The following is a 20,122-nucleotide window of genomic DNA, read 5'->3' on the forward strand; positions in this document are numbered from 1 at the left end:
CCAATATAAATGATTCAGTCTAAATAACAGAAGATTTACTTATTTATTTGTTTGTTTATTTATTTATTTATCTCTTGTATTTTTTTCTTGTGAAGCTTGAAGTTTTATTTATTTTTAATCATATTTTTTCAATTACTGTCAACATACAATATTATGTTAGTTTCAGGAATACACCTTAGTGATTAGACATTATAAAACTACGTGATCATCCCAATAAATCTCGTACCCATCTGGTACCATATATAGTTATTAGAATATTATTGACTGTATTCCCTATTCTGTGCTTTATATCCCCATAACTGTTCTGTAACAACCGATTTGTACTTCTTAATCTCTTCACCTTTTCACCCACCCCGCAACCTCCCTCCATCTGGCAACCATCAAAATGTTCTGTGTATCTATGAGTCTATTTCTGTACTGCTTGTTCATTTATTTTGCTTTTTAGATTCAGTTGTTGATAGAATGTATTTATTGCCATTTTATTTTTAATTAATTTATTTATTTTTAGAGAGGGGAAGGGGAGGAGAAAGAGAGGGAAAGAAACATCAGTGTGTGGTTGCCCGTAGAGCACCCCGAGTTCGGGGACTGGCCCACAACCCAGGCATGTGCCCTGACTGGGAATGGAACCAGCCACCCTTCAGTTTGCAGGCCCACGCTCAATTGACTGAGCTATACCAGCCAGGGCATATTTTTTATATTTTTGATCTTCTTCTTTTTAAAGAAGTCCCTTTAATGTTTCATGTAATACTTCGTTGGTAGTGGTGAACTTCTTTAGCTATTCCCTGTCTTGGGAGCTCTATATATGTCCTTTGATTCTAAGTGATAGCTTTGTTGGCTAGAGTAATGTTGGTCATAGGTCCTTGCTTTTCATCACTTTGAATATTTCTCTCCCTTCTGGCCTTCAAAATTTCTGTTGAGAAACAGCTGACAGTCTTATGGGAGCTCCTTTTTAGGTAACTAGCTGCTTTTTTCTTACTGCTTTTAAGATTCTCTTTTTGTCTTTAACCTTTTGCTTTTTAATTATGATGTGTCTTGGTGTGGGCCTCTTTGGGTTCATCTTGTTTGGGACTCTGTGCTTCCTGGACTTGTGAGTCTATTTCCTCACCAAGTTAGGGAAGTCTCTGTCATTATATTTTCAAATAGGTTTTCAATTTCTTGCTCTCTATTTCTCCTGGCTCCCCATTATGTGAATGCTAGTGCACTTGAAGTTCTTCCAGAAGCTTTTTACACTATCTTCATCTTTTTTTGCATTATTTTTTCTTTTTGCTGTTCTGATTGGGTGTTTTGTGCTTCCTCATATTCCTAATTGCTGATCTGATTGTCAGCTTCATCTACTCTACTGTTGATTCCATGTAAATTGTTCTCATTTTAGTTCATGGATCCTTCTGTTCTGACTGGTTCTTTTTTGGCTGGTTTCTATGTCTATTTTCATCCTATTAAAGCTCTCAGTAAGTTTCTTGAGCATCCTTATAACCATCATTTTGAACTTTGTATCTGGTAGTTTTCCTGTCTCCATTTTATTTAGTTCTTTTTCTGGATATTTCTCCTGTTCTCTCATTTGGGACCTGTTTTGTTGTCTTTGCATTTTAGTGCTTCCCAGTATTTGTTTCTATGTTTTAGGTAGAACTGCTATGTCTCCCAAACTTGGTAGAATGGCCTTGTGTAGCAGGTGTTCTGCAGGGCTCAGTGGTGCAGCCTCTCCAGTTCCCCAGGCTGGGCGCTCCAGGTGTGCCTCTGTGTGGGCTGTGTGCACTGTCCTGTTGTAGTTGAACCCTGACCAATGTTGGCCTCACTTGGGAGGGACTAGCCCCCAAGCTGATCGGCTGAGAGGACTGGCTGCGACTACAGTTGAGTTGATGCTGTGCTGGAGTAAACCCTACACAGAGCAGGCCTGCTTCATCAGGGCTGTGGTGCTCGCTGAGTCTGTCCCTTGAGTGTGTGACTTGTGGTGGTGATAGGGTTGTAATCAGCATGGGCTGAAACTATTCACCAGGAACACTGGCTCTGGGACCTTCTGGGAGGTACAAAGTCAGCCACTGCCTGTTCCTTGCCTGGGGCCACCTGGCATGAGCTACAGAGCAATCTGCAGGTGACTGCTACTTGTGCTGGGCTTGGAGGTACCCAGGAGAAGCCAAGCTACAAACCAAGGCTGGCTGCCTCTAGTGCCAGGCCTGGGGCTACTTAGCAAGAGGTATAGGTTGCACAGAGGCCAGATGCTGCTTGTCTGAGAGACTTTAGGAAAGTCCCTGAGAAATTTTAGGAAAGTCTGAGGCGTGAGCCAGGACAGGCCATTCATGTGGAAAAGCCACTGGAAATAGTGTGGGTGAGCCTACAAGTTTGGTGGTGAGAAGTCTCAGGAAATCACCAGGGTGGGACAAACAGTGATGGCCAGGCTGATGTAGAGACTCAGATATGGTGCTGGCCTGCCATCTCGTGGGGGAAGGGCTCATCAAAGGAACAGTGGCCTCAGCCAGCACTTTTGTCTGAGAGAAAGCTGTCCCTTCCCCAAGCTCTTGCCCTTATGTCAGACAATTTAGTTCCTCCCCATATGACTTTGGTGCCTTTCCAGCTGCTGTCCCAGGGCTGGAGCTCAGAGGAAGTTAATCAGAGGAAGCCCTGTGTGGGCCCTTCAAGAGGAACTGCCAGGCACTCCGGAGCCTTCCATCTCAGCCTCAGTTCCTGCTGGTTCGTATAGACACAAGTAATGAGGACTTCTCTTCCCAGCACTGGGACCCTGGGCTTGGGGGCCTGGTGTGGGGTTGAGACCCTTTGCTCCTCAGGCGGGATCTCCAGGGCTGAGATATGCCTCCTGATTTTTATTTCACTCCTAGGGGTGGGACCATCCCATTCCACGTCTCCACCCCTCCTACCCATCTGAAGTGGCTTCTTCTTTAAATCCCTACTTGTAGGACTTCCACTCAGCCAGATTTCAGGTGGTTCTCAATGGTGGTTTTTCTGTAGTTTAGTCGTAATTTTGATGTGGTCTGGGAGGAGACGAGTACAACGTTTACCTGCCCTGCCATCTGGACCAGAAGGTCAAGAAAAAGATTTTTTCCTAATAAATAGAGCCTCAAAAAGAAAACAGCCCATAAGGTTTAGCTTTCACATCACTGGAGTTTCATTAGCTTATTAGTTTAATAAACTAATTAACAGATTAGTTTCATTATGATACATCTGGGCATGGATTTCTTTGGTTTATCCTGTTTGGGTCTTGCTGGTTTTGTTTTTGTTTTTGTTTTTTTTTATCTTTTTCTCACTGTTATTTATATTGGTACCAGAAAAACTGGATAACCTCATGCAGAAAATATAAATTTGAATCCATCTTATACCACACATAAAAATTAGCTGAAAATGGATCAAAAACTTAAACATAAAACTTCTAGAATAAAATTCAGGGAAGGAGCTCTTTGACATTGTCCTTGGCAATGATTTATTTTGGATATGGCACCAAAAGAAAAAAATCAACAAGTGGGACTACATCAAACTTCAGTCTTCTGCAGAGTAAAAGAAACAATCGATCAAATAAAAAGGCTGCCTACAGAATGGAAGAAAACCTTTGCATACTATGTATCAGATAAGGGGTAGATATCCCAAGTTCATAAATAAGTCACACAATTAAAACAATCTAATTTAAAAATGGGCAGGAGAGCCCTTGTGGGTGTGGTTCAGTTGGTTGGAATGTTGTCCCAAACCCCCAAAGGTTTGGGGTCCAATTCCCACTCAGGGCGCATACTCGAGTTGCAGGTTCAGTACCCAGTCAGGGCATGTATGGGAAGCAACCAATGATGTTTCTCTTTCACACTGTTTCTCCCTCTCTCTCCCTTCTTCTCTTTCTAAAATCAGTAAACTTCTTTTTAATTAAAAAAAATGGGTAGAGGATCTAAATAGATATTTCTCGAAGAAGATATCTATGAGGCTAACTAATCAGCAGCAAAATGCAAATCTAAGTCACAATGAGATATCACCTCTAACCTACAAGAATGTCCATCATCATAAAGAAACCCTGCCTGGGGCCACCTGGCATGAGCTACAGAGCAATCTGCAGGTGGCTGCTACTTGTGCTGGGCTTGGAGGTACCCAGGAGAAGCCAAGCTACAAACCAAGGCTGGCTGCCTCTAGTGCCAGGCCTGGGGCTACTTAGCAAGAGGTATAGGTTGCACAGAGGCCAGATGCTGCTTATCTGAAAGACTCCCCGGGCTGGTGTAGCTCAGTGGATTGAACGTGGGCCTGCAAGCTGAATGATTGTGGTTCGATTCCTAGTCAGGGCACATGCCTGGGTTGCAGGCCAGTTCCCAGCAGGGGATGCACGAGAGGCAACCACACATTGGTATTTCTCTCCCTCTCTCCTTCCCTTCCCCTCTAAAGATAAATACATAAAATATATATTTTTAAATCTCCCCTTTAAAAAAAAAGAGAATAGCGATCATCATGAAGACGAGAGAGAACGAGTTCCGGGGCGGATGTGGGGAGAAGGGGCCGACCCTCCCGCCCTGTTGGGGGGACTGTAACCCGGTGCAGCCACTTGGGAACAGTACAGTGGTTCTTCAAAACATGAACAGTGGAACTATCATGTGGCCCAGCAATCCCACTTTTGGACACATATTCGAAGGGAGGGAGAGTGGGTACCAGAAGACACAGGCATGCTGTGTTTTATCGTGCTTCTCCTCATTGCTCTTCACAGATGCTGCCCTTCCGTCAACAGGGAGGCAAGACCTCCACCAGCAGAACGAGTGCAGCTCGCTAAAGGCTCAGACGATGGTGAACAATTTTCAGCAATATTTGAAAATTAAGGCATGTTCATTTCTTTAGACATGATGCTGTTATACCCTTAACAGACTGCAACAGACCACACTATGCTGCATTAGAACTGGGAAAGCAAAAGACTGGTGTGACTCACTGTATCGAGATGCTCCCCTTATTGCTTTGGTCTGGAGCCAAACCCTCAACGTCTCTGAGCTATGCCCGATTCTGCACCCCCATGTTCATCACATCGTTATTCACAGTAGCCGAGACAGAAACAACCTAAGTGTTTGTCAGCGGATGAATGGATAAGGAAGGTGGGGCATATTTATACAATGGGTACTATTTAGCGATGACAAAAAACACAATTCTGCTATTCGCAACAACATGGGTGGACCTTGAGGGCATTATGCTAAATGAGAAATAACGAGCAGAGAAAGAAACACACTGTATGATATCTCTTACACATGGAATCTAAAATAAACAAAATCCTAAAAGCAGACAGTAACATGGTGGTTACCAGGGGTTGGGAAGCATGGGGGTGGGAGAGATGTTAAGTTACAAACTTAAGCAACTGGTAGATAAGTCCCGGAGACCTAACACAGAATTCAGTGATTAGAGAGAACAAAACTAGGTTATAAACATTAGTAGCTAGAAGTGTTAGCTAATGCTGCTATGACAGTCGTACTGCAACATTAATGTATCAAAGCAATCTGTTGTATACCTTAAATTTATGCAATATGTATTTCAAATATAAGTCAATGTAAAATAATAAAGTAAAAATAAAAACTTACTATAATAGTACAGCAGTCAAAACAGTGTGGTATTGACACAAACACAAATATATGTTTATTTATTTAATTTATATTTGTAACATGTGGAACAGCATGGAGAGTACCAAAATAAACCCTTACATTTATAGTCAATTCATTTTCAATAAAGGTGCCAAGGTGATTCAATTAGTTAACTCGGAGTGGATTACTGCATTGAAATAGATGAACTGAAAGTGGTGCCGGAACAAATGCCCACGTGCAGCAGGAAGGGCTTGCACACACAAAAATGAACTCGAAATGGCTTGTAGAAGGACCCAGGCATGTGCCCTTCAGGTAAGAGCTGAACTGTAAAATGTTTAGAAGCAAACTTAAACGAAGATTTCTTAGCAATGACTCCACAAGCATGCTACCTAAATGAAGAATTGACAACGCGATTTCAAATGTAAAACTTTTGCTTTTTAAAATATATCATGGAGCCAGCACAGGGGAGCGGAGGTGGCGCTGCCCCTTCAGGCCTGAAAAGTGTCTGAAAATGCCAGAGACAGTGATTCATCTTGTGGCTGGACCACCCTCAGTCAGGAGGGGGTCTGTATGGAGCAGGTGGATTCCGAACAGGGACAGCCAGTGACAGCTGTGAGCTCAGCCTGGAGCATTTGTCTTCAGAGCCACGAGCAGTGAGAGCAGGGAGAGGGCAGCAGAAACGTCACATGTCAGTGGGAGAAACTGCTTATCCGGCTTTGGGGGAAAGGAAGTCAGTGTTTGAGGGAGAGGAAGAAAAGTTGCCTGCAGACAATGTCTATTTGGGGATGATCAGTGACAATTCTGATATTGTTACCCTTGAGCCACCTAAGTTAGGAGAAACTGGAAACCAAGGAGAAGCCAAAATTGTTACAGAAGCACAGAGGCCAGAAGACTTTAACTTACACATTCTGTCAGCCAGAAGCTGTATTTTCACCTCAGTCTGGTGCTGACAGGTCAGGTAGGGACGCAACCAGTCATCAGCCATTCCCGCCCTGAGGCCACCCTGCACTAGGAGGAGGAAGGCAGCTTCTAGTTCAGAATCCGAAGAACGGCTGACTGCTCACCAAACTAGAAACCGGCCCCTCGGAGGAGCTGTGTCAACACCGTTTCAGCAGTGGCCTCGGTACTGTGATACATTTGCTGGTGATCATAATCAGCTTGGGGTTTGGACGTCTCTGCGGCACAATTCAGATTCGGGAGCATCAACAGTGAGTCGCAGAGATACATGGAGAGGAACTGAATGATGCAAAGGCTTCTCTTTCCCAGTGTCACCAGTAACAGGAGTCTGTTACGGATCGTAAGTCGTTGAGGGAAAGTCTTGCACAGAGCTGGGCCCTTACTGAATTTAAGCCAGGAAGAAGTTGTCTTTTGACGTTCAGAAAAAGAAACTTAACACAGAAGATCAGGATTTAAGAATACCTCTGGAGAAGGAAGAAAAACTTTGTCTTCACTACAGGAAGAGGTGGCACCGAAGAGAATGGATGAGGACACGGGAAGATAAAGGGACAAGTACTGAACTAGTTACAAAAAATCGGAAACATAAGCAGCATTTGGAAGAAGAAAAGCAGAAAACGCACAGCTGCCTTCATCAAAGGGAGACTCCACCGGCGGAAGCGAACATGCTGAGGAGGGGGAATGACCGAATACCGTGGTGTTAAGGCTGGGCGGTCAGTGGGCAGCCCGGGCTCTCCCCACGTCCTGCCTGAGCAGGGGAAGTGGAAATCTGATGAGAAAGGCTCCCTGAGCTGGGGGGGAAGTTCCCTTTGAACGGCAGTGCTCTGATTTGTGGGAAAGTGTATAATGAGGCAAGATCAAAATGGAAAACGAGAAACTTATGGGAACGAGTAAGGGAGCAGAGGAAACCACAGGGCTAAAAATAAATCAAAGGAAAAAATTGGGGGTTCAGTTAAGGAAACATTTGATGCCTCGAAGACTCCTACCAAGGAGTTTGTGAGGTGCCATAAAAGAAAAAAAACTAAGCAGGTAAAAGAAGCTGTGAAAGAAAATCTGAAAAAAGTCTCGGAGTCCATTAAACCCACTTTTGGACATTTCAGGCACCACCAAGAGTATCTCTGACGAGAAGGGCAGCAAGAGGTTTGGTGCTACAAAAGCAGGCATGGCTACAAAGCCAACAGTTTTTAGCGAATATTTATTAAACCCACAGTATGTCACAAAACCAGAATAACAGAGGCTCTGCCACGCAGAGAGCGGGAAGGAGAAGAAAGCCAATTTGTTACAGAACGGACCGGGGGATGGGGCTGAACAATATAAAAGACCCCCTCTTTTTTCCGGGGTTCCTCCCCACCTACTGGGTTCATTTTGCTCGCTGCCTAAGGAAAGATGTATCTTAATACCAGAGATCAGTGAAAAGGAAAAGAATTTATTATTGGTTTGAAATAATACAAACTCACACAGCCCTCCCAGCACCCTCCACGTGGCAAGAGGGAGCACTTCCAAAGCCTCGTGGTCCCGCTCTCACCCAAGCCACACGGTCCCAATCAAGACACCAAAGCCACAAGGTCCTAAACAGATGCATGGTCCCAAAAAGGGAGGCGGCCAATGGCTGTCGCACCTCCGTGTGAATCCCAGCACCAGTCTTCCTCTGCAGCCCCATTTCCAGCTCCTGCCACCATTGGCCACAGCTGCCACCATTCTGGCCGGTGCGGCCCTGTGGGGAGGAGCCCGTCATCTCCAGGCTCTTCTGGACCCCCTTAGAAAGCCCTAGCTGGGGCTCCCCTCTTGGCTGCACCCTGTTACAAATTCACTTTGAAGAACTGAGATAAAGTACGAATTCAGAAATCTAGTGCTGAACATGGCTGTAGCGAAAATTCAAATTCTTTCAGAAAAGCTTGTTCTGTTGTATTTGAATGTGCTTGACAGGAATCCATTAACTTTGTAAACAGGAAAGTGCCTAATCCTGGAAGGATAGATGAGTTTAGATAGTTAGTTGAAAGGTAATTTAATAGAAAAACTGGATACTTTTCATCATCGGAAAGAACTTGATCAATTTGTCAATAATTTTTTAAAAGATTTTATTTATTTATTTTCATCGAGAGGGGAAGGGAGGGAGAAAGAGAGGGAGAGAAACATCAATGTGTGGTTGCCTCTCACATGCCCCCTACTGGGGACCTGGCCTGCAACTCAGGCATGTGCCCTGACTGGGAATTGAACTGGTGACCCTTTGTTTCACAGGCCCATGCTCAATCCATTGAGCTACACTAGCCAGGGCTCATCAGTCATTTTTTTCATACATGGTCAGCAGCTCTTCACTGACTTCGTTAATGATGTTAAAGATGATCTTAAAGGCATGAAGGAGTGCCGGGTAGATAATGGTGGAGTGTTTGAGAAATTGGATAGATGGATATGTGTATCTCCATCCATACACTTCTTTGGTCACCCTTTCCCACCTCCATATGGACCCAGGTTGGTTCACATAGCACCATGTTGTAACAGTTTTTAACATTTATAGATTGGATAGCATTGTATTTCTTAGGACATTACTATTTGTGAAGTACTTTTTATTTTAAAAAAGTACTATTTGTAAAAGTACTTTATTGCCAGAGAGTTTAAAATAAACTAAATCAAAACATATAGTTTCACCCTGGCTGGCGTAGCTCAGTGGATTGAGCGCGGGCCTGCGAACCAGAGTATCGTGGTTCGATTCCTAGTCAGGGCACATGCCTGGGTTGCAGGCCAGTTTCCAGCAGGGGCTAGTTCCCAGCAGGGGAAGCACCAGAAGCAACCATACACTGATATTTCTCTCCTTCTCTCCTTCCCTTCCCTTCCCTTCTGAAGATAAATAAAATTTTTAAAAACCGTATAGTTTCAAGTTAATAGCTATTACAAGTAGAAAATTTCATGTAATCAACTTGAATTAAGCTAATAGTTTAATTTCTACCTGAGAAATCAGTTAAGGGCCCTGGCTGGTGTGGCCCAGTGGACTGAGCTCTGGACTGCGCAGCAAAGGGTCGCTGGTTTGACTCCCAGTCAGGGCACGTGCCTGGGTTGCCGGCCAGGTCCCCAGTAGGGGGCAGACGAGAGGCAACCATACACTGATGTTTCTCTCCCCCTGTTTCTCCCTCCCGTCCCCTGTCTTAAAATAAGTAAATTAAATATTTTTTAAAAATCAGTTAAGGATATATACATTTTATTTTGTTTCTTTTCCGTTTAGTTTATCTGAAAAGGCATTCGGTCACCTTCAGTGAGATTATTTTCCTTTAATCTTTTATTTACTGACTTTTGGGAAGCCAGGTGTGCTCCAAAGAACTTAAACTCTGAAACCAGAAGAGCTCACAGCTCACCATTTGGATGTCCCACTTATTTTCATTCATCTATCCCACTCACCAACTGAACTATGATATTTAACACACTTACTACAGAATTATTGTTGGTGAGGGTACAGACGTGACTGAACAGGCCAAGCTGGCGAAGCCCCAAGTTTTAATGTGTGAGCTTGGTACACAACCACCGAAACTAACTGTGTCTAGTGCTTATGAGTCCCATACTCCGTAACGTGAAATTTGACTAACCTTTGAAGGTTAGCTTTATTTTTCTGCATTTGTGACAGCCATCTCTGTGAAGAAAAGTAATGTGTCTATAACATAATGAGACCGAGTCTGGTGACTTTAGCCCTGAAATGATTATCTAGTGCTTATCATGAGCAAAGCGCTGCAAGGCCGCCAGAGGGAACAAACGAGAAGTTCTTGCTGTGAAGGCAGTCGCCAGCTTTCGAAGAGCTCGGTAAATCCATGAAATGGAGCCGTAGCGGCCTTGGACACAGTGGCCTCCATCTGGAGATGTGTGAAGAGGTGGCCTTTCGAGTGGACGTTTTTAAAACTGGCTTTTGAAGGAGAAATGAATTTGCCGAGCAGCTAGGCCAGGACAGACCACTCAAAGGGAACCTTGAGTGGGAGAGCTGGACACATGCTGCTTTGGGGAGGCAAGACAGTGCCAGGGTGCAAATAGCAAAAAACATTTAGGTCACGAAGAGCCTCATTTTAGGGGCAAGGACTTGCCTTGCTGGCCAAGCAGCTGGATCACGAGCAGCAGCCGGAAGAGTGACAGACTTGGAAAGGGCGGCGCCAAGACGGCCTTTAACATAGTGCAGACTTGAGCTGATGAGGACGAGTGAAAGCAGGGAGACGGGTTGGAGCAACTCATGGTAAGTAACACTAGTGGTATTTCTTGAGAAGGGGAAGTAGAAAGTGACCGTGGTTTCCAGATTGCTGGGCTGGGTCACGAGTTGGATGGTGAGATCACCAAGACAAGGAAAGCCAGAAAGTGTGGGGTTAGGGGGACTGCAAACGGGAATTGTGCTCGGAGGCGCCTCCTGACGTCCAAATGGCGAGGGTCAGCTGGCCGTTGCTTGTAGTGTGACTGTCTCTCACCCAGACTCTGTGTGTGTGTGTGTGTGTGTGTGTGTGGTCTAGTCTGGAAGTCTTCGTCAGACTCCCGTGGAACGCCGACCTGTAAGGGGTGGTAGGAAAAGGAGGCCGAGAGTGACAGGACCAGAGAGTGGCATCATGGACGTCCAAAGATGACCTCAAGCAAGAGGAGTATATGTAAGTGTGTCAAACACACTAGAAAGGACTGCACTTCTTGGCTGGGCAATTGGGTGTCCGTGGATGGTGTTATGGACCGTTCATATGACACCGTTACAGAAGCCTGAGGAGAGAGAGAGAGAAAAGTAGTAAATACAGACACTGTGTGTGAGCTTCGGCTGTAGGAGAGGAAAAGAGGCTTTGCTCTGTGTGCAGTGGGGGCAGGGGGAGGGTATATGTCGCTGCCAAGGGCGGAAGCCAGTGCAGAGGGGTTGATTTGTTTACAGGAGAGGAAGAAAAATAATGAAAATGCATCTCATTATTTTATTGTCCATTTCTGTTTGGTTTTTTTTCCTATAGGATGAAAGTATAATGCTCAGTCTTTCTGGCATGGTTATACTATGGTTACACTTCAGATTAATTTAATATCCTTTTTCAGGGTTTAGATAATAGATTAATGGAGAAAAATAAATAAATTAATTAGCTAATTAATGCCATCATCGAGAAAATGGGAAGTCAAATTAGACATTTGAAAATATTTATAAATCCTGTACTGGATAAAGGACTAACAGGTAAAATACATAGTTAACTTAGGAGATGGTGGGTGGGTGGGAGAATAAAAAGATGAGAAATGAAAGAACAAACAGAAAACAAAATATTGAATGTCAGGCTGAAGCCATAATATATCAATAATTACATTTATGCAAATGTTTGGACATTATTAGTCTTACATTATTGCATTAGGTAAATTCAAATTAAAACTGTCATGGGGGTATCACTACATGTCTATTAGAATAATAAAAATAAAAATATTGGCAAGACTTAGTGCTGGGGAGGAGATAGCAGCTGGAATTCTCATAGATTACAGATGGAATACAAAATAACACAGCCAGTTTGGAAAGCCACCTGGCAATTTCTTTATAAAGTTGAACATACACTTATGATACAACCCAGCAATTCTTTGTCTCGGTATTTACCCCAGGGAAACGTTCACAAAAAATACCCATACACAAATGTTTATAGCAGCTCTATTCATAATTGTCAAATACTGGAAACCACTCACACATCCAACAAGTGAATGGAGAAACACACTCATACCTCCAGGCGATGAAATACTACTCAGCAAAATTAATTAGTTATTAAAGTAAATAAGGAAGGAAGAAAAATAAAACATACAATTGAGATGCATTTCTAAGTCATCATGCTGGGTCGAAGACGCTGGTCTCAGAAAGCTACATACTGCTTGTTTCTATTAATGGGACATTCTCAAAAGGCCAAACCATATTGATGGAGATCTGACCAGCAGTTCCCAGGGGTTCCGGGTGGAAGGAGGTAGGACTACAAAGAGATAGACAGTACCAGGGAGAGGGGAGGGGGAGAGAGGGAGGGGAGAGGGAGACAGGGAAGAACTCTGGGTCAGGCTACCGCAGTCCCAAGGCGCCCCCCCCCACACCCTGGGGCCAAGGGAGACCCACTTCATTAAATCACGAGAGACAAGAGCTGACTGATGCCAGAGCTGGGACTCCTGATGTCTAGCCTAGCACTCTGACAGCAAGGGCAGATTTTGGGGACCAAGGCCAGAGGAGAGCCAAGGAAATGGTCACGTGGGCGCTGGAGGTGGGAGAGCAGGGGAGGGAGCGAGTGGGAAGCCGAGTTAGGAGCCAGACTGCATGCTGCATGCACTCTGGTCAGGGTGAGGAGGCAGCGGGAGGGAATGAGACGCCCTCACCACCCTCATTCACTCCTGCACCCACTCCTTCTGCCACCGGCGTTTTCGGGGTGCCCGCACTGTGCTGGGATCTGAGTGACCAGCTGACGGCCCCTTTCCCCATGGAGCTGACACAGGACCTGATAGGTGAGGAAATAAGAAGCGATGTGTGGTCACAACTCTGATTCTGTCATTGCCCGTGGGCCAGTCACACTTACCGTGGGAGGAAGAGAGAAAGAGGGAGAGAAACATCAACCCACTGCCTCCTGCACACCCAGACCAGCAACCTAGATATGTGCCCCGACTGGAATCGAACCTGAAACCTTTCGGTTCACGGGACAACGCTCCAATCAACCGAGCCACCAGCCAGGGCAAGGATCTCTCAACGCTTGGCCCGAGCTCACTCTCCTTGACTGGACTCAGACACTGCCGAGAGGCACCTCAGTCGACAGCTCCTCCCCTACGACGAGTAATGGCTCCTGTGCAGAATACAGAACTTGGTCTGAGGACCTGACTCTGCAGACCCTTGATGGATGGGCTGTTATGGAGGATAATGCTGGGAAGGCTAGTGATTGGACTCTGAAGTGAGGACAGTAGGTTCTAGAATTAACACCTGCCAGCCACTAGAGGGCGGTGTGGGGTATGACAACACCCAGAAAACTACTTCGGCCAGAGGATGGTGAACAGAGCTTGGCTTCCTTCAGCCTTCGTTTGTTTCTCTGATGTGTCTTAAGCACCTTGAACACCTAGAACCACTGTGTGTGCAGGGGCTTTCCATGGCAGCCTTGCAACCTGTCAGGAATCCTACTTCAGCAGGAATTTTTGGGGGGAAATATCTGAACCAGCCAGTAGAGGGAGGTAGGGAGCTGAGTTCACTAAAGGGCTGCAGAAATGGCTCGGTATTAGAAATGAACTGTAACTGGGTGAGGAGGCAGGAGGAGCTGGCAAGATGGCAAAAGGTTAGAGACAAGGGGAGTGAAAGCCAGGGTGGAGAACTGGAAAACCCACCACAGTGGGGTGGGCGCAGGACTTCAAAGAACAGGAACCCACGTGCTCACTTTGAGACTGCTCCTGCCCCATCTGGGTGGCTGGCCAACTTCGCTGTGAGAACAGCAGTCAGCGGAAAGGGCTGCATTCTGTCGTGTGCAGAACAGGAGCAGCATTTCTGTAGAATGTTCTGGATGAACCAACTCCACAGAGAGCAGGAGGAGCAGGGACCCAGTGGTGGTCCTGCGAACACCAGCCCCTGGGATCTTACAGACATCTTGGCAAAGGCTTTGGGCTTACACTTGGGCAAATGGGAATTTGGGTCTTCTCACTCAGGTCTCAGGAGCCTGGGGGCTCCCAGTGCATCTTAGTTCCAGAAGAGGGCTCCAGGGCCAGGAGGCAGTGTGGGGAGGGGGAACCCCCAGGTCCAGGGAGGCCTATCACCTTAGTGAGAATGGAACTCAAAGCGGGGGAACACTTTTCCTAATGTGAATGTGTTCCTGCTAGTCATCAACCACCCCAAGTTCATTGCCCCTTTAGGACTTTCACTCTTACTAATTCCTTCTGCTTAGCTCTCTCTTTCCCCAGCCTTTCGCATGGCTGGCTCCTTCTCACCATTTAGCTCTAAAACGTCACCCTCTCAGAGAGGAATTCCCTGACTTCTCAGGAGTCCCTTGCTTCCCAGCACCGACCTCCCTCATCTTGCTCTGTCACCTCAGTCCCTATCCATACCGCTATCAGAAATGGCCTTTGCTTATCAAAGCGACTCTCCCTTCGCTACAGTGTAAGAAGCTTGAGGCCAAGACCTTGCCAGTCATCTTTACTGCTATCCTTAGTGCTGGCACATAGAGGGGGTCAACACATTCTTTTAAAGAATAAACGTTCATCGACACCATTCAGTAGGTTTGATCATCACTTCTGATTTATAAAAAGGAAACCGGAGGCCTGGAAAGGCTGATTACCTTGCCCAAAGTACAGGTGCTAGAGGCGGAACAGGAACACAGGCTGCCTGACTTTCCGGCTCACACTTTCACATTGGGTTGCTTTACTTCTACCTTTGTCTGTCTTTCCTGGATGGCACTTAGCACAATTTCATTTGTCGTCCGGGCACGATGCTGCCAGAACAGGGCTGCCCCCTGCTCCCTGATGGGTTGCCAGGGCTTAGAGCAGAGCCTAGCATATGGCAGGTGCTCAGAGAGCGTTTGCTGGGTGGATGGGTGGACAACTGCATGAACATACAAGGGAGGGCAGAGGATGGAGACATCGCAGCACATCGGCGGTGGCAGACTTTCCCAGGCCCCAACTGGAGTCCAGTGCCCGGAGCCCAGCTGCCCCTGGGTGGAGGGACAGGTTGAGAAGTTGCCTCTCACTGCTATGGAAGGCATCTTTTTGGGCAGATGATGGTGGCCTCACTTGCTCTCACAGCAAGAGTAACCTGCTCCGTGATGCTTCGAACTTAGGGTCATTCCCTGATGAAGGGCCTGGGTTTGGCCTTTGCTCTGACCGCAGCTGGGGTGATGCCCAGGGCTCCGTGTGGATCTGTGTGAGCGGCCTCACTTCCACTCATTACATTATGTCAGCATTTTTTCAGCTTCTGAGAAACAGGAAAAACCATGATGTGTGCTGGGGTTTGAAAGAATGATAAGAGAAGACATGGTCACATTTCTTGAGTTTGGGCCCAGAGAGCTTGGTTCCTGTTTGCTTTGACACGTCGCCTTCTGCCTCGAGTCAGAATTCTGGAGGATGAGGACTGGGTGGAAAATATGCTTTAGGGAGAAAAAACTGCAAGGGGATAAGAGTTCTTCTTTTATATATATAAAAATTTTATTTATTTATTTTTAGAGGGAGGGAAAGGGAAGGAGAAAGAGGAGAGAAATATCAAGGTGTGGTTGCCTCTCATGCGCCCCCTACTGGGGACCTGGCTGGCAACCCAGGCATGTACCCTGACTGGGAATTGAACGCATGACACTTTGGTTCACAGCCTACCCATGCTCAATCCACTGAGTGACAACAACCAGGGCAGAGTTTTCTAAATTATTACTATGAAACATACAGACACAAAAGAAAATACGACCTACATGTAGAGTTTAAAACATAACAAAATAAAAATCCGAGTGTCCACCGCCCTGTCCCCGGGAGGTGTGTGAGCGTCCCACTCCCCCACCAGAGGTGGCCACCACCTCCATTGTTGTGGTTAATCATTTCTTTGCTATTTTTAAGTTCTATCACATATGTGAATATCCTCAAATTCTATATTTTATCTTGCCTACTTTTGGCCATTTTATGAATGGACTCGTGTTGGAGGTGTTTAAGGCGCGCTTTTGCTGCTCAGCAAAATCTTCTGGGACTCGTGAGTGCTGACCCTGTGTGTTCATTTATGCTACGGTATCGGTCTTACTGACCGCAGTCCAGTGAATGAACAGTGAGCCAGGATTTATGCATCTATTTCACACTAATACATAGGGTTTTTTTTTTTCAGTTTCAGCTATTAAAATAATAATTTTTTAAGGAAGGACATGGAGCTGTGGCCAGAGTGTCGTCCCGTGCACTGAAAGGCTGAGGGTTTGATTCCTGGTCAGGGCATCTACCTGGGTTCGGGTTTGAGCCCTGGCTGTGGGTCACGTACAGAAGCAACCAATTCATGCTTCTCTCTCTCTCTCTCTCTCTCTCTCTCACCTTCCCCTCTCTCTAAAAATCAATAAAAATATCCTCAGGTAAAGATGAAGAGAAAAAGGACCTGAGGTTCATTAGTGTGCAAACGTACCGTACAAATGTAACACGTACTGTTAGAGGGAAATGGGTGTGGAGTACATGGGGACTTTCTGTACTTTCTTCACAGTTTTTCTGTGAATCGAAGATCATTCTAAAACAAACATGCTAGGTTTTAATATTTTCCAGTTACAATTCACATGCCATATTACCATTTATTTTCAAAAACAATGCTGTGAGGAACATACTTGCTAGTTGCATCGGTGCAGGAGCGTCTTTAAAACACGCTGCGGGCCGAGACGCTGGGTCAGAGTGCACGCGCCCTCCATGTCGCTAGGCACCGCGTGTCAGAGGTGCCCGTTTGCTGTCCCGCGTGTGAGAATTCCTTGTACTTCACAGCCTGGGCAAGACTTGCAGTATCTGCCTTTTTAATTTTAGCCTCTCTGGTGGGTGTGAAGTGTTATCTCACTGTGGTTCCGTTTTGCATTTCCCTGACTACTAACAAGGCCGAACATCTCTTTATACGTTTCTTGGCCATCTGTGTTTCCTGTTCTAAGAAATGCTTATTCATGTCATTTACCTTCTGAAAAACTTTTCTAGTGGGTTGTTTATCTTTTTCCTATTGATGAAGAGGATTTTGTTACACATTCTGGAAACTACTCCTTTGTCATTTAAAGTGCTCTATATTAAGGGCTTGGTGATGATGAACTCCTTGAACTTGACCTTATCTGAGAAGCACTTTATCTGTTCTTCCATTCTAAATGAAAGTTTTGCTGGATAGAGCAATCTTGGTTGTAGGTCTTTGGATTTCTTGACTTGGAATACCTCTTTCCAGCCACTTCTTGCATGTAAGGTCTCTTTTGAGAAATCAGCTGACAGTATGATGGGAACTCCTTTGTAGGTGACTGTCTCCTTATCTCTTGCTGCTTCTAGAATTCTCTCCTTCATTTTAATCTTGGGTAATGTAATGATGATGTGCCTTGGTGTGTTCCTCTTTGGGTCCACCTTCTTTGGGACTCTCTGAGCTTCCTGGACTTCCTGGAAGTCTATTTCCTTTGCCAGATTGGGGAAGTTCTCCTTTATTATTTGTTCAAATAAGTTTTCCACTTGTTGCTCTTCCTCTTTCCTTTCTGGAAATGTTAAAGGGACTTATCTAAGAAAAAGAAGATAAAAATATGAACAGTGAATGGACAGCAAACTCACAGTTATTAACAACCACACCTAAAACAAAGGCAAACTAAGTGGACTCCTAAAACAGGAGCGGAGCCACAGAAATGGAGATCATATGAAAGGTTAGCAACAGGGGAGTGGGAGGAGGAGGCGGGGAGAAGGTACAGAGAATAAGTAGCATAGATGGTGGGGAGAAAATAGAGGGAGGACAAGAGTAGTGTGGGAAATGTAGAAGCTAAAAAATGTAAGACGCACGGACATGAGCTAAAGCGGGATAATGTGGTTGGGAGGGGGTGTGTGGGGTGGAGGGGAATGAAGTGGGGGGACTAGGACAACTGTAATGACATAATCAATGAAATATATTTTAAAAAATAAAGTGCTCTATATTTGTCTTAGTTTGTGCCCTTTCAAGTCTGATAAATGTTAAATTGCTCCAGGGATCTGTGCTTTGGGTAGTTTATTCATGAAATCCTTTCCTTTGGCTGGAGAGCTCCCGTTTGCGCCTTCAGATCTGCGCCCAGCCCCTCTCTAGCCTTCCCTGGGCCCAGGGAGGGGAGGCAGACCTGTCTGGGCTGTGTTCACTGCTTCCCTGGTCAGGGCTCCCACCGGGTTTGGCCATGAGCAGCGCTGACATGCGATCAGAGGTCCTTAAAGTCAGGGTGTTTGTCCTCTAAGTTCTCTCCTTGCAGTCGCTACAGGTTGGCTGTGGCCCTTGACTGAATGTCCCTGCCGTGCCCTGGGCCCTCTCTGCGCAGCCCTCTGAGTCTCTGGGTCTTACTAGCTGTCCCCTGTCCTGTTACAGTTCCTGTTAACCCCAGGGGACGGCACTCTCCCTTGGGGTTTCTCCATACCCTGTTCTTGCTTTTGTAACAGTCCCTGTATGGAACAGACTCTCCTGAAATTACCCAATATGTGTGTGCCAGCTGTTCCCAGCTGGATATGCTCACTCCAAGGTCATATTTTCTTTCCTTTTTTAATTAGTCTATCTCTTCCCCCGGATCCTCAACCTTGGCACTAGTGCCATTTTAAATGGGATAATTCTTTGTCGTAGGGGCTGTCCTGCGTGTTATTCAGTAGCATCCCTGGGCTGTACCCACCGATGACGACAGCATCCCCTCCTTCCTCTTCAGCTGTGGCAACCAAAACCTGCCGAACATTCCCCTGCGGGGGGAAAGCATCCTCTGCCAAGGACCACTGCTCTCCCCCCATGCCAGCAGCACCCTGACCTGATTACTGAAGCCGGACACCCAGTGGACGTCTTCTCAGCTCAGTCTTCTTCAAGCTTGTACTGGCTGTGCACGGACCCTCATTCTTCCGTGTGTGTTTTAGTGAGCCTCCCGGTCGCTGGGGCGCTGAGAGGAGCTACACTGAGTTTATAGATCAGTTTATAGATCAATAAAGTTTTAAATTCTTTCCCATTTTTTTCCTGAGATTTATTCTCTGGCACTTCATTTTTGGTAAGTATTATAAATATCCTTAAAATTACAGTGGTATTTGTTGCAGATACATGTAATCGATTTGGGATGTGATCCAGCAATTTGTTAAATAAACTGTTTCCTTTCCATTATTTGAGTGGCTCTACGTTCTTTTGGGTTTTATTTTTGTCATATTGTGTCATCTGCATACATGTGCTATATGAATATACGACTTTTGTTTCTTGCAATACAGTCCCCATACTAAGTAGTTCTGCTCGTATCTCTTGTGAAGCCAGGACCTCGAGTCACAGTTTTTAATAGGAGTGGAGGTGACAGTACCCAGGGCCACCACCAGCCCACGCCAGGCCTTTGTGCACATAGGAAAAAGGAAGCCTCTTCCTCAAGACACTTGACTTCCATCTGGTGGGAAGTTGTCGCAATGCAGACTGCAACTTGTGGTGTCCCTGGTGCGTGCGGTGCCCCGCGGGCCTGTGCCGGGCGGATCCTGTGCTGCCCTGCTTTGACGGGGACACTTAACACATCCCGCCACTGAGCACAGTACTTGTTGTAAGCTTATCAGATTAACATTCCGTTCTGTTTCAACTTTGCTAAAAGCAGTTTTAATAAATGGATGTTATGTTTCTCTTTCTAAAAGATTTTATTTATTTATTTATTTATTTATAGAGAGAGGGAGAGAAACATCACTGTGTGGTTGCCTCTCACACGGCCCCCACTGGGGATCTGGCCCAAAACCCAGGCATGTGCTGTAACTGGGAATTGAACTGGTGGCCCTTTGGTTTATAGGCTGGCACTCGATCCACTGAGCCACACCAGCCAGGGTAGATATTAAGTTTCAATAATGCTCTTTGTGCATGGCTATGTGGTTTCTTTCTTTAGTTGGTTAATGCGATGAATTCCACTGAGAAATTTCCGGCCCTCACCAGGTAGCTCAGTTGGTTAGAGCATCATCCTGATACACCAAGGCTGTGGGTTCGATCCCCGGTCAGGGCACACGCAGCAAGCACCTGGTGAATGCATGGACGGGTGGAGAAACACAGT

At 45.8% G+C, this 20,122-nt stretch overlaps 1 long non-coding RNA gene and 1 pseudogene across 1 annotated transcript; both read left to right on the forward strand.

The window, feature by feature from the left end:
* The first annotated feature begins 4,428 nt into the window (after nt 1–4,428).
* LOC119037704 (cell cycle progression protein 1-like) lies at nt 4,429–10,647 on the forward strand (annotated as a pseudogene).
* A 27-nt stretch (nt 10,648–10,674) lies between these two features.
* LOC119037671 (uncharacterized) lies at nt 10,675–19,029 on the forward strand. Its single transcript, XR_005080259.2, has 3 exons — nt 10,675–10,695; nt 10,964–11,095; nt 18,700–19,029. It is a non-coding gene; the product is annotated as an uncharacterized LOC119037671 (long non-coding RNA).
* The last annotated feature ends 1,093 nt before the right edge of the window (nt 19,030–20,122 follow it).

This window comes from Artibeus jamaicensis, unplaced genomic scaffold, assembly GCF_021234435.1.
Source record: "Artibeus jamaicensis isolate MK-2021 breed Jamaican fruit bat unplaced genomic scaffold, CSHL_Jam_final contig_786, whole genome shotgun sequence".
In the NCBI taxonomy this organism is placed as follows: domain Eukaryota; kingdom Metazoa; phylum Chordata; class Mammalia; order Chiroptera; family Phyllostomidae; genus Artibeus; species Artibeus jamaicensis.